The sequence below is a fragment of the Lasioglossum baleicum genome, chromosome 13 (assembly GCF_051020765.1).
Source record: "Lasioglossum baleicum chromosome 13, iyLasBale1, whole genome shotgun sequence".
NCBI classification, from domain to species: domain Eukaryota; kingdom Metazoa; phylum Arthropoda; class Insecta; order Hymenoptera; family Halictidae; genus Lasioglossum; species Lasioglossum baleicum.
Window position 1 is genome coordinate 7950247 of NC_134941.1, and position 15754 is coordinate 7966000.

General features: G+C 37.8%; 1 protein-coding gene across 1 annotated transcript in view; it reads left to right on the forward strand.

Annotated features, from left to right (window-relative positions):
• The window catches only part of LOC143214746 (uncharacterized), a 446535-nt gene that overhangs the window by 1678 nt on the left and 429103 nt on the right, over positions 1-15754 (forward strand). The window lies entirely within an intron of this gene.

The following is a 15754-nucleotide window of genomic DNA, read 5'->3' on the forward strand; positions in this document are numbered from 1 at the left end:
AATGATCCGAGTTGTGTCGTGTTTGGTGTCAGTCCGATTACGAAAATGTCACGACTGTGTTGGTAAAGGTTTCAGATATAAAACAGTTTCTCCATTGAATTAGTATCGTCTTACCGATACTCCGGTGTCGATGTTTTGTTTACTATCCTTTTCTACGATCGACGCTAGCGGTAAGGGGAAACAAGGAACACTGCCCGTATACAGCGCATAATAGATGACATTTCGCTAGCAAAGTTTTCGCATATATCGTGACATTACTGTACGGCATTCCGTTAAGAAGTCCTTTATTAGAAGGTGTATAACTTCACTGAAAGCGCGCCGACAATTGCACAGTTCGTCAGTGGATGACTGTGAGACAATTGAGTGCGTACGGAATTTGAAAATGGAAAAATTTGTAAAAAAGTGGTGGGGTGTGGAAATAGTATTATATTAGGTTGTCTCAACAGTTTCTTTCGGAATGTGTTTAATATTTTAATATTGCTAAATAAATATTAGGTTGTCCCAAAAGTTGGTTTTCGATTCATGCACATAATGCAAATTCATGTTAGCAAGTACTAAAACATTAATGAATTAATTTAATGAAACATGAAATATAATGGGATAATAAGGAAAATAGACAATTTATTAGAATTTCGAGAAGACGGTGCGTATTGGTTCTAAATATGAGTGGTGGGGGTATAGAAATCCTATTTAAAGACGTTGAAAGAATTGAGTGTGTATGGAATTTAATGTAAAATATTTTTAAGAGAAAATGGTGCTATATATTGGTTCTAAATTTGATTAGTGGTGTTTAGGAATCGCATGGGTTACTGAGGTGAAAGTTTGCGGATGGATGTGATTCCAGTAAGACGAGAACAGGTTTTGCGACCAGAATAAGTGAAACAGAGTTTGGATGAAGAGTCAAGGATGAAATCATATCTGTGCAATTTGGAGTGTCTGAATAGAAAATAGGAAGCAAGGTGTCTACGTTTGTCGCAAAATAAGAACGGAAAAGTTGAATTTGAGAAATTGTGCAACAATGCTCGGACTTTCGAGGATTAATTGCTAGAGCAACACCCGGCCAGGAGATCGGAAAGCTTGTGCTTGTTGACAGTTCAGGACAATGCAACTTCGACACCAATTTCTAATGTCATGTCTGTAATGGTATAGTTGAAATTTTAACGGCGAAAACTCAGCAGAAAGTGCTGTCGCAGATTTCAACCCGTAATTAGGCGCACCAATAATACTTACATTAGTCCGAGTCTGGGATCAGAGCTGTAACCCTATAATTATACCTGGTAAATATTCATTATTCTGTGCTATTCTTGCAACCCGAAATTACAACTCTGCGAATATTTAACAAGCTCAGAATAATTTAATCAACGAAAATTGCACGAGATAAAAAAATTGTTTGAAATGATAGAATGTCAGTAAATGGGTCCTGGTATAACGCGATCAAAAAAATTATTTAAAACACTTAAACACTTAAAACACAGATATAAAATCTTTTTACACAACATGCGATCGCGTTTCACGGGGTTCTGTCGTATTTCTGAAATCATAAAAATTCCCGAAAAACTTGAAACAGTTTCACGGTTAAGGGCTGAAAAAAGTTAAAACATTCACTCCCTCGAAAATTCGAATTCGGGACAAAGGTAGCTTCGCAGCGAGCTCTCCGATTCCCAATAACAGATGGATATTTGTTCTCCTGCTCGTGTGAGAGAGAGGGAGGGAAAGGGAGAGGAGAGAGAAGGAAGAGAAAGTGATCGATAAAGTTCCGACTTTCAGCGATTAATTGGTGACTGATCGTCATTGTTTCTTCCCTGTACTTTTGACACTTGTTCCGCCGATCAATTATCCGCGCGCCTAATGGGAGACATTAAAACGCAAGACATTTATAATTGTCCTCGAACCGGATCGCTCGTCTCGATACTCTTCGATTCCATTTATCATTCGGCCGCGTAACAATCGAGGCACACTCCCCGGGATATTGCTCCCGAGGACCGGTGCACAATTAAAATAATAGACTCTCGGCGGTCTCGTGAAAATCTTAAGAATTGCATTACCGGTTCGGTAAAAGTCTCGGATAGTGCTGTTTCTGTCTCCGTGTGGCAATGTGTGCTTGTACCTGTCTCTGTGTTGCAATGTGTGCTTGTAGCTGTCTCTAATATGCCTGCATCTGTCTCGGTATGTCTGTAAATGTTTCATTCGAAGCGAACCACTCGAATACCCCTGAAATCATGAATGCCATTGAAACATATTTCGAACAAAAATTATTCGGCCACGAGGGGAACATCATTTCATTTTAATAGCTTTTTTGTGGGCGAAGGAGTGGAGGTAATGTATCAAATTTGTTTAATGGAACTATGTTTTTTGATATGAAAATGTTAATAATTTTTTATGGACAGTAATGAAGGGCATCGATTGATGTATCAAAACATACCTGGGGTATCATTAACAAATTTTAAAATTACTGACTATTAGAAGAACCATCAACATATAATTATGCTATAACTTTTGCTCGAAACACTTTTCGATGGCATTAATAGTTCCAGAGATGTTCGAGTGGTTCACTTCAAATGGGACACCGTGTATCCGTGAATGTGTCTACGCGTGTCTCTTTATGAATGCATGGGTTCTCTGTGTATGTGTGTGTGGAACGAAGAGATTCGCGGAGACGACGACCGTTGTCAGATTAATTTTCACACGGAGCACACCGGCGCACCGGCGGTTTCGAAACAAATGTAATTAAATTCTTTCGACGCTAATGATCGCATGCATTTGTGTCCCGCCGTGCAAATGATATTTAAATTAGTACGCGGCCTGTATATTAATCGCGCCGAACAGAACACATTTTCGTGACGATTGTGCGACTTCCGTGAGGTTGTTAACTGATCCAGCAACGGTAATAAATTCCTTCCCGTGTAATTTACATTCCGCCCCCGAAACACTTGAATATGCACCGTGTCTGGTAAATCGTATTGCAATCGCTGATAAGTTTATCAACCCTCCCCCCGGGCTGGGGCGCGGGGAAAAAGAACTTCGGAATAAATTTTTGTTTGATCGATCGCGCGCCTCCCGAGACAAATTACTTCGGACGTGACGTTACTTTTTTATTCCCTTGTAAACGGACGGTATACAACCCTATAGACACCTTACCCTTTACGCCTGTTTAAACAACCTGATGCGATTTTGAGTCGCACACTGCTTCCAGATACGATTTACTTTTGATTGTTTGCTAGTGACACATTTCACGACAGATTTCTTCTTACACTCGGTATGTTTTGAGATAAATGAACGATTTCGACGTCTTATTGATTTTTAGCATCTTTTATTTGTTTTTACGCGCGACTTCTAACACACAAGAATTTCTAAAATGACAACTGAACTAGAATTTGAAAGAAACACACGATTTTGATGTACTCGAAAAATTGGTTCATTGCAATGCATCGGCTCAAAAATTTGTCAATATCTATTGTAAATAATTCTGTTTGCAAGTATCAGTAAAAAAAAAGGATCTCTTAAAAGCACCCTTTAAAACGAACTTTTATAAAATCAATTTGAACAACTTCAGGTTTATTGAGTTATTAAAATAGTGAATTCTCTGTCTGTGTATTTAATGAAAACTGAAAAGGTACTTATTTATGTACGTAAATTAATGTTGACAATTTGTAAGAAAATTTTTTACATGTGGTAAACTAATAGTTCTTTTTTTAAGTCGTTTGGAGCATGCTGTAGAAAGTTTTATTCCATTTTGAATAGCGTATGGAGACTTTAATAAAAAATAAAAAATTGATTTTTGGCAGCAGCAATATCTGCATCATTCTGCAGAAGCGTGCACGCTTCGAGGATCCCCCGATGTTCCAGAAAAACGGAACCATAAATCTAGTTCCTCGCGTTGCGTGAGGTGTCGCGATACGTTAATTGCCGTAGAGAATGCTGGCGACAGAAAGTGTCCTGGCAAAATCGGAATAATACTGTCGGCCTTGAGCCTTCGAAAATCCAACATGAAACGCGATAAATAACCGCGAATGCAGCATTGTGTTGGCTAAAGTTAGGTTTAAGATACTGGTTGCGCTAAAACGCTAACCCAGAAAACGGACAGGCGATTTATATGTATAAAAGAATTCTCGTCGGGAAATCAATTCTAAGTAAGATTGTTTTTATGTGAGCGAAGATTTAACATTGTTTTCGTTATTGCTAATTGTGATACATATTAATTCCGTTCATGTTCTATCGTCCCCGCTATTTTCTATCGATGCGTGTCAAATTATTGGGCAGAACGAATAATACTATGCCGCCGACAACGTTTATAAACATAAACTCGAGTAGTCATAACCGGTAATGGACGGACACGTGAGCTAAATAGTACTCAGGTGCACGTGTACGCGGTGAACTTTCGGAAATGATTTAATCGGAAAGGAGGCCTGATGGAAAAAAATTAGTTTCGCTATTTTTATTGTTTATTTACGCGAATTAAATAAAAATAAAAATTGTCGTGTCCAATGGATGCAAGAAATATTTGAACCCTAAATATATGATCTTCAGAAAATAGTAATTCCGTAAAAAATGATCGTATGACAATAAATTTGGACTCATTTTAACGCTAGCAGCCTCTACTTTCGCAATGCATAGTTTATTATTTTTTAGAATATTTTTGCACAATGCAGCAGGTGAAAAACTGAGGACCTATTTTTAGTCCAAAATGCTATGGTCTGAAACGTGTGTAAAAACATTGAAAAATTTTTCTCCTGACTGAAACCACAATAGATTAAAAGATTGAAGCTTCCTGTTTCCAACTGTTACTTTAAAAATTGATGTACGGTTTTTTCCACTGTTTTATGAAATAAAACTGAGTAATTTTTTGATTTTTGAATGATTTTTATACTCATTTTTATCTCATAAAACAACGAAAAGAAATCGTACATCACTTTTTACGGTGCCGTTGGAAAGAGGAAGCTTTAATCTTCAAATCTGTGCTCGTTTCATTGGCGAAAAAAATTTTTGAAAGTTTTCGGAGACGTTTGAATGAAACTTGAAGAAAGGAAGAGAGATTTCTCTGTGGCTTCTGTTTGTTATAATTGTAATGTCTGTATGTACATTGCAACAATGTTGTTCTTATAGTCTCCTCCCAGATCCGTTTTGTCACTCGAAAAATAGCCGCTATAAGATGTGAACGAGTACATTGGGGAAAAAGCCGGCCCGGAATGCATAGAGATTTAGCCTTTTTTAAAAATATGAATACGAGGGGAACAACAGAAAAGAGTAATTAATATCCGGCTTAAAAATGAACGACCAGGGAAAATTTGTTCGCGTGCGCGGGAGAGTGATTCACGTTGCAACGAGAAAACACGAATGCGTTAATAACATGCAAATAGATCCGAAATTCCCGCTGAAAAATTGTGAACCGCGGAAGCAGCGAGTTCGCTGGCCAGGAATCATAAATCAACGATTTGGATTCAGTGGCACAATTTAAAATCAACGAAGAATGAAATTAATTACGGGCGACCGATGCAGACGTTCAACGGTTCACTCTTTATGGTAATGCGTGGCAAGTTGCACTATCATTCCGTGTCCTGTGCGTGAACTCTGAACTTACCCCTTCGCTCTCTGAAAAATGAATTCTCTGTCCAATGTTCTAGCAGAGTGGATATCTTGCTAAGATTCATCCTTAATTATTCAGCGTCAATTAATAAGTGAATACCATCAAACAGACACACACTGGTACACAGTATTAACTAATTAATATATTGTACTAAAATGTGATGAAGGAAGATAATATTCTCAAGTGTATTATTTACTGCCTTTTGTTTGTTTATTCATTATTTCTGGTGTGGAATATTTATAATTAATTCTATTATAATATTTATAATTTAAAATACTTTTTATATTTTTAAGTTTCGTTTTACTCCAACAAAATTTATACCGGGACGTTTAGAATGTCCAAAAACGGAGCAAAAAATAGAGTTTGACAAAGTTATTGGACCGGTGGCCGTATTAAAATTGGCAGCCGCAATTGAATATTAATTTCGTTTGTTCCCCGGAGGAACGGAATTCTTGGCTCATGCTATTCCCGGTAGCTCGATTATTTTACTACGGTCATCAATAGTATTAACGTGAAAGGTACTGCGAAAGCGCGTAAAGTTTTTCTTCTTAAATAACCGTTTAAAACTTACACAGAAGTCGATTCCTCGAGGTGAAGCGGGAGAGAACGCGCGCGAACGCTTTCACGGCTCGAACGTAACAGATACTTCGACGGAACACTTACTTTCCGATACCAATTGCGCAATGTATTGAATCGCAGAAGGCGTTTTAATCGGCTCCGATGGAACGCTATCCAAAACTTTCATATTAAGCAAAACTTTGTCTGCGGTTAGTATCAATCAAGCGCGATAAATCTATAAAGTAATTACAGGACGGCGGATTTTTATGCGAAATGCTAATTGTTTATCGATTGTAAAAGGACCAAATGAAAATTCAATTGCTTCTTCGACAGTTCCGATAAGATGAACATGACAATTCAATAACAAAACCTTTTGCTTTTAATTATTGTTTTGTGAAACTATTACCAATATATTAGTGACATTTTACTGGTTAAAATGATTCCAAACACGATGCAATTTGCTCCATATTTACTTGTTTAATCCACGATATGGTTTAACTTCGATTATCCGAATATGTAAAAATTATCCAAACTATGTAATTATATGTAAAATGTGACGAATGTGTTCCTAAAATTTGTATAAAAACAAAAAAATTTATTAGTGTATTAATATTGTCTCTTTAACAGGTCATTAATATTTTTACGTATTCTTGGTACATGAATCCACAGTCTAGTGATTACTCTGTAGATAATTCCTTAAATCTACTTCCACGTAATCCTCGATCATGGTATTTGGTAATTAAAGTGAACCCGTAAATTCGTTGGAATTTCGCGTTGTTGTCCAGCAAAGAATTATTAATGGGGAAATATTGTAATTCCGATGATATTTTGTTTCCCGGGGGTGAATCCTCGAATCGGTTCATTAAATATGAATTATTGTCTCCTCTCTTGATTATATCTTACAATATAACCATCGAGAATCTACAGGCAGGATCACTAAATTTAAATTCCTATAGGTTCTCATTAAACACTTCCTCCCTGTCGTCCAATTGAAATAATTGTCCCATCGAGTTCCATCTTGCGTAAAGTTCTGACGACACAATAGTAATTTCCTTCTGCATTTAAACGACGTCGGTACCTTTCCCTATTAAAATGTAACATTTATCGTTAATTCTACCACTGTCAAGACATGTACACTTCCGTCCAAAACTAGCTAACCTCTATTTTCAAAATTTCACAAATTTATCATTTCGAAGCATCAACTGTTACAACAAACCTCGTCGCAATTAATAGTATTAATAGAAAATATTAGTCATTGCAATAAGTCGGAATAACAATATTCAGAAATGCTTTTAATGTTCTCATCGATAAGTGAAATCTTAGTTCAATATATTTCTATAATTAATATATTTGCTAAAAATAATCGTGTCCATCTCGCGATAAATATTTACGCACACCTGATGATTCATTTTCGATTTTCCTGTTGCATTTCTTTACTGGATTAATTATTTAAGAACGATTTAGGGTAGCTCGGGGTACATTCGGGGCAATTACTTTGCATATAAATAAAGCAGTCGATCAGAATTTATAGTTCCTCTAGAACGGACACGGGCAACAAGCGCTATTTGCTCTGGGAGCGGCTGGATTGCCCCCAGGGGCAACGCTTCGGGGCAAATGATGTCAGAGAAAAAGATAAAAGACTAACAGTGGAAGATAAACTATTTTGTTTCCTCTGAGTAGGCGTGGCGTCGTTGTTCTCGTCCAAATGCCTCGAAGGGCATTTGCTTCATGAGCTTTCTAGTTTCAATAAAAACTTAAGGACATTAGGTGCCACCTTCTTTATTCGAACATGTACATATTGCAGTAAAAGTCGTACAAAATTTAAATTAATTCAATCTTGTCACCATCATATTGAAACCATTTTTCCAGAAAATCTTATTATTGATTCAAAAACGACTTGCATCTGGCATAGCAGTCAACGGTTCTTAAATAAAATATTAAATGGCAAAATTGAGTCAAAAATTCAGTAAACTCAATGTAACAGAGTTCGAATATTAATAATTTCGGGAGTCTGTCGTAATTAATGGTAAAAATAATAATTTCTTGAGAAAAAAATTAATTCACTGGTTGAATTATGTCAGTGGTGCAACCGTAGAATGTCTATCGATTGAACTAAACCTGCCGCAGAACCATCAAATTGTTAATGTCAAGTGCTTCCGAAGGAACTCGCGTCAAAGATTTCCAATGGGGATCATTAAAAATTTTGCGCGCAAGCAAAATATAGATCAGTCGAGACACCGCGATTGGCTTCGATGCGGCTTTGCAGTGGCGCCGAGAAAGTTTCATGGAAATTGGTTCGCTAGTTCTCGAGTTCCTCGGCCAACCGTGGTCAGGCTGTACATAGACAGTAGGTGAGAAACTTCCTAAATGATATCTACCTTGTAAGTTCGTAACGAACGGTCTTCACCTTCAATCATAACTTGTAAGTTATCGGCGCGAACGCAAAAGAAGTTCCGCGTGAGTCCGCTTTCATGGAACCGTCCTCCCTCATCGTCGTCGTCGTCGTGTCCCTGCCATACTGGTTTGCTACCATTTTCTCTGTCAATTTTTTTTACAACGACGTTCATTTCGAATCGCCCATGGAAGCAATTCCTCGGGCGCAGCTCCGGCCCGAGGTAATAAAGAGCCGCGTGGATTATTGATGTCGTCGAAAGCCTCTTATAGAAAAGTTTATGAATTGTCTGGCAGCCACGTGAATCGTCGAACACAAACGGTGTTAAGCGCCTCCAAAGCCGACTGATCTTGACGTGTTTTATTTAATGCGAATCAGGACAGATTTGTTGAATTCGATTTTATCGCTCATTAGCGGAACTTCATCTTTATGCAAAATAAAAATCTTCCACGTCGATTGCAAAAGACAGGTGCCAGGTACATTCTTTCTGGCTTTAACAAATTGAAAATGAAATACAAGCTTTTAGTATTTAATTATATAACCTTCTATGACCTATTTGTGAACTTGACGATATATTTCAATTTTTTCGTTCATTAGCGGAACTCCTTTATGCAAAATAAAAATCTTCCTCGTCGATTGCAAAAGACAGGTGCCAGGTACATTTTTTCTGGCTTTAACACATTCCAAATAAAATACAAGCTTTTATTATTTAATTACATATTTCCCGATCATTTTTATCATTTCCAAATAATTTATTCCATTCATGAATGATTCTGTTCAGCTTAGATTTTTCCTTTCGAAAAGTTCTGAAATATTAATGGCAGGGATATCGATTTAGATTCTAATAGTGTATACAATAAAACTGCTTCGTAAGATATTATTAAGAAAAAATCAATTTAAAGTAGATAGTACAGCGCCTTTGTGGAGTTATGAAGCGGACGATTATAGTGAGCCGCGTGTACTAAATAAAAATCAGAACTTTAGGGAAGTGATTTATTGTGAAATAATGATAAAACACGCTTTAGAAGTTATATATACATACTTCAAAAAATAATTCACTCATGTAGTAAATGTATTTAGAATTTAATGTTATAATTTTCTAGAACAGACACGAAATGTTCCATGCATTGCGATAATTGTTTTACCAGTCGCGCGCGCACTCTTTATTAAAATTTTCATTCAACCGAGATTTACTGAATGGTATCTACTGCAGTTGTATCGCGCGTTTAATTAGAATTTTACATTTAACCAGATTATTACAATTATACAAGAAAAACTGGATTTTGAAGAGCATTGCTACAGGTACTCGCACGTGGTGATCTTCACCCGGTTTATAATGAAATGAAAATATTGATATTGTTAACCTAACGCGGATGTGTTACTCCAAGTAGTATTTCAAATTTATGCATTTATAGCGTAAGAGTTGAGAAACTCGTTCCCAATTTAAGAATTAGTAATTTTTCGAAACGACGGCTGTCGTTGCCAAGCATCCAGTAAGATAGCAGCATCGAATTTTAAAGTTCGACTGCAACTGTAACTAGCGAATTATTTTCGCTGTATCTTTCCCTCTCGCATTTCGGTATTCCGGTGTAACCCGACGCTCCAACCCTCATTTGCACATCGGGACGGCTTGACGTTACCGAACAATATTATGGAAGAACATTCGTAACGTTAAACTTGGAAGTTTTAACAGAATTTTCCCGCGTAAGACCTCCGGCCCGCTGTGTTCTATATTCCCATTGTTTACGAACCCCCGACCCGAACGGGGCAACGTTTCTGACCGCGACGCGAGCACCAAATGAAAATATCAAACATAATTTTCTACGTATGAAAGTACGCTTTCAATCTCCGTTTCCGTCCTATTATGTACACGAGCCGGGCAAAAATTCCCCCGGAAAATTCCTCAGCTTCGACGAAGGGACCGCCGCAAGAAAGCTCGTTTCCGGTGCGCCGTATATCCGCTGAATAAATCGAATAAAGCGCAAGAAATATTCCCGACCGTAAACTGTTTTCGACCATTTTTTCTCGTTCCTCTTTTTTTCGGTTTCGTTCGACAAGGTCTTCGCCCGGAACTTCCGGAATCCGCAGAAGTTGTTCCGGCGAACCGAGGTCGCTCATTACGAACACAAATCGTGGAGGTGAATGTACAGTGAAAGTCGAAAAGAGCTCAATTCTGATAATCTAAAAAAGCTCCATTTTGTTCAGACTACGTAAGGGATGAAATTCTGGTCGATTTATGTGGTTCGCTAAAACCCAATTTTGACTTCGTTAAACAGTCTGAGAGATAAATTTATTTCTCGGTAAATTATTCTCTGTAAATTATTTTTCGAAAGCTTAACGATTCATCACGCAATCCGGTATAATGATTTTGATTCTAAAGCTGATAATCGCAGCACATTGTCTTAGTTAATACAGTTTCAGGCTGTTCGAAGCACCTTATTCCTCCAACGTTTAACCAATAATTAACCTCACCAGGGGTCTGATAATCCACAAATCAGCAATTCTGCGAACGCTATTGATTATGACAACCCGGTCACCGTATGCCTCGGTACACCAAGTAGATAATAAACTTAATTAATAACGACAACAGATCTGTATCTCCCGAAAATTCATTCAAAATTCCAGCAGATCAAATATGTGAAAGATATGTGGCATAATCGAGATTGTTTAAATAAACAGCTCCTCTAAGCTACACCTAAGTGTCGCACTAATTAATATTGTCTCTACTGGAGCATTCTAACAGGCAATAACTTATACTTGGACTATTTAAGTTCTAGTAATTTAATTTGGCCAACTATGCAGAAAGCGATTTAACAAGAAATTGTTGCGACCCATTAACACTAGGTTTACAAACTTACGGGTGCTATTGTTTTTTATTTACGAATATTGAGATTGTAACGATGCATCCCTGAGGAATTATTTAGCAAATTTATTTCTTAAATATATATGATAAAAAAAAAACGATTAAAAGTTTTCATTTTCATCGACAAGAACATTTCCAACAAATAATTCATAAACTAATGTAATTGGCGTTAGTCCAATTTTATTAAAATAACTTTGAATAACTTATTCCACTGCACGTTGTTCATTCATTTAAAAGCAATGTACTTTTTATTAGATATTTATATGGAGTTTTGAATATTCTTTATATAGAATTCTGTAAAATTGAGTTGGCTAATTTTATTAATGGGAGAATAATGTATCAAAGAATACTGTGCAAAAGCAATTTGCTTAGTTGCGGAATTTGTCGACAAGTGAGTTTGGAATTAACAGAAAGATCCGGCAAATAAACGTTCGCTTTGACCCGATATCATAGCTCGCGTGAACGAAAAGGTATTAGTATTTCAAAGTTGACACTAGAATCGACTGAAAGCAATCGATATAGTAAATTCTATACACAAAGCGCGTTTACGCACTAACGATAAGTGCTTCTCGTTTTGATCTCGATTTTCCGAGATATTGTGTCCTGAATGCAAACAACTATTGTTGCTGGCAGTGGGATATTACAACTGATCGTCCCTGCAATTGTGGCGGGAACTATCATAGCTAGATAATTTACAATTCCATCATTACTCAAACAATGTTCAATGGAATGACCTATTTAGTTCCATTAACTTGGGCACACAAAGAGCTCTCCGTCTTTTTATAACGACAAATCATTGCGAAATTGAATCATTCAAAATTCTCGTTCGTTAATAACATCACCAGAATCCAGATCTTCATGTGAAATAATAATTTTATGCATTAATTACTAGGTACTGGAAGTGAATAAAAATTTGTTTCTACTTTTATGAATTTTCATAAATTGTTAGAATTCATTTTTGCCACAAATGCATAGATTACGAACAATTATCAAATTGCTCATTTCAATTCAATTTGGAGAATGTGATAAATCCAGATTAATTGTGAAATGCCAAGAACTGATTCGAATTTGTAAATGGAAATAAAAGTGAAAGATTTACAGAGATCTCTCTCTTTACTCGTTTAGACATCTCTCTTTAAATAGTTGCAGGCGCATTTCATTAATTCTCGACGCCATTTTCCTTGAAAAAGAATGATTATTCAACTTTCAGGCTAGTGAACAGAAATGTTGTTATGGTTGTATCGATAATATCTAACACTATCCTGCCCAATGTAATTTTAAGATCAAGGAATTATTTAGTTTTCGAAACAACACAGTCGTCGTGTACGAGCGTTAATTAGTGCTCTCCGTTCAAAGAAAACGCGACGACCGGCAAACATTATATATTTTCCATCTGATTTATTCTACCACGAATATCATACGTATCGTTAATATTCCGTACTATTTATTCGAAGTCATCATTAATGTTGTTTTAGTTCTTCCCGTTTATTACACGCCGAACGCGTATCGCCATTGGTTATGCGCGGAGTTTATCAACAACCGACAGTTTATAAATCATAATAACGTGTAATGCGCGAAAATCAAAGTATCCTGTGCGTCGCCTTTCGACTTGTATCACAAAATAGAAGTTGTGCTAATGACACAAACCAACACAACGGACCGGGCCCGCCTACACGTATTGCTAATGAGCGTCATAAAGTTGATATACTATCGAGCAATAGTATGTAATTAGTAAATGGACGTGAAGCCCCTGAAATTGGTCTTTCCTAAATCGTCAATCTAGCCCACCCCAGTGGATGGCTATACATTTTCCCGAAAGTGATTAATTGCTTCTTTATGATTCGGAAAGTTCGCCGGAGTTCGTTGCTTGCGGGAAATTATTAAAAACATTGATTGAAAAGAACGAAAATAAACTCTTAAAACCGTGGATTTTATTCATGACAAAAATTAATAGATCAAATAGATAACCTAACTCGAATAAAAAGCGCAGAGGGAACCATCGGTCAAAATTCAATCGTTCTCTTAAAAAATCGTGGTAAAGTTTTTTCATTATCAAACTGATTTTATTTATACAGTATTTTATAATCGATCTCGGCGACCGAGGCCTCTCGAGCTCGGCTGTCCTTCTCTACGTTCGGCAAAACTCAAAGAATAGTATCTCTGGCATACATAATTGTGTCCCAGGGCAGACCCGTGTTGGGGACTTATATCGATAAAATACTGTATAATATTTTTATTCGAAACCGTTGGAAATTATTTCTTGAAATATATCGAAAATATAATACAAATAAAATTAGTTTGATAACGGGAAAACTTTATTTTTTGAGAGAATGGTTGAGTTTTGACCCATGGTTGCTGCTGCACTCGTTATCCTTGCACTGAGTTGAACAAGATGGAATAAAGACATGGTTGACCTTTTGACCTTGAATTTAAAGGTCAACGTTAATTTTGCGGCACCTTAGGATCTCCATTTCTATACACCCTGGACAATACAATTGATTGTATACATTTTCACCTGATGTCATATGGAAGCTCAAAGAAACGTGGGTTGTCCTACCTTTGTGTCTGGGGCTGTATCAGCCTAAACAGTCGATTCGTAACCAAGAAAAACGGGTGTATCTCGAAACCCGTGCGATCGTCTGTTGAGATATCGGCGGGTCATCGGATCGTCTTGATCCTCTCAATCACTGCCGGGCAACACAATCGGCAAATAGGTGCAATTTCCCTACGGTTCTCTTTTTCCCGTCTCCCCGTATTGACCTATCTCACGTCGGAATTCCCCTCGATTATCCTCGACTTTTGCCCACCGTTGCGTTATGCGGGATATGTCGGTAATGTCGCTCGTAACTTGGAAATGGTAAGAGGGCTCCAGAGCCCTATTTTTCGCGGTGCCAGGAACTCCGTTGGGTTTTGGGATCATTCTCTCTCTCCTTCTGCCACCCCCTCCCCCAACGAAGCTCTCCTGTATCCTCATCCCCTGTTTCTCCGTTTCCAACTTTCCCTGTCGCCGCAACCACCCCCTCGCACCGTTTTCCTCTATTTTTCTCCATCTTTATTTCCACGGCATTTCTCCTCCCCCCCTTCTTTACCGTTCCCAGCGTTCCATCTTTCTTCCCTTTGGAGCATCCTCCATCCCCGCAGTCTTCTCTATCGAATGTATATTTTTCCCGATGTGTTCTTTTTTTTCCTCTTCTCTCCACCGTCACGCGGGTTCTTTGTTTATCGCGTCTCCAGTCGCCGAGCATAACTTGAGCGGACGATGCTGTTGTTGCCTCTATTGCATTTACTCGCGCGCGCGTTCGCCGCGCCGCTGCTCGAGCGTGCAGACACGCTATTAAACCTGCCAGATTTACGCGAGCCTCGTTATACCGAGCCGAACCGGGTCACTTTTACTATGGGAATATATTGACGCCATTTTTCTGCGGGATCCCCGCAGCCGTAACGCGAATTGAGTCGCAATTGCGTACACATACAGTAATTAGAATATCTCGAAATGAGCTCGCCACCTGTAAAGAGGCTTTCTGGTCGATTGACAAAATTTCTTTGCTTTCAATTATTTTTTTGTGAATATTTGATCAACGACACTATTTTCATTGTACTCGTCTAATCCGCGATTCAGTTGAACCTCTACCATCCGAATGAATCAGTGGAATAGTTAGGTGGTACAGTTTCAGATTCAATCTTTAGGGATTTGTACAATAAATTGTGTTGTACATGCTTAATCATTCTACTATGTTCTACTATGTCATGCATGATCCAAATTGTGTCGTGTTGGGTATCGTTTCAATCGGAAAAATGTCACGGATACGGTAGTAACGATTTAATTAAAAAAGAAATTAATAATTATTTTACACAGTTTCTGCAGATTTTGGAAAAATGAAGTTGGAACACAGTAGGTTTGAAAAACCGGCAACGAGAGAAAGTGTGTGTGTGTGTGTGTGTTTCGTTCGTGTCAGCAGCCGTCGAAGATTTCGAACGCTGGAACAATAAATTGCCCGGGGTGAGTGTGAATTATGAGCACGTAAAATTTTAATCCCCTTACGATGAGCGTTTTGACGCAGCATTAAACGGGAACAAGATTATTACAAGCACCGATGATCGAGACTGTTAAGCGCTGTTATTAACGCTCCCACCCGAAACTCCGATGGAACGAATCTCGCCCGTAAAATATATATCAACGAAATGCAAAAATCAGACCCAGCATTTCGCGATTTTTAAAAGCGCGCTTTCGCTCGCGGAATCACTCTGGCCGTGTAGCCTGTCTCGGGGAAAAAAACTCAAAGATAATATTTACCCGCGGAAAATGTGATTAAAAATATCATTGTTGGCAACATTATTCGCGGAAAGGGAGCCGACA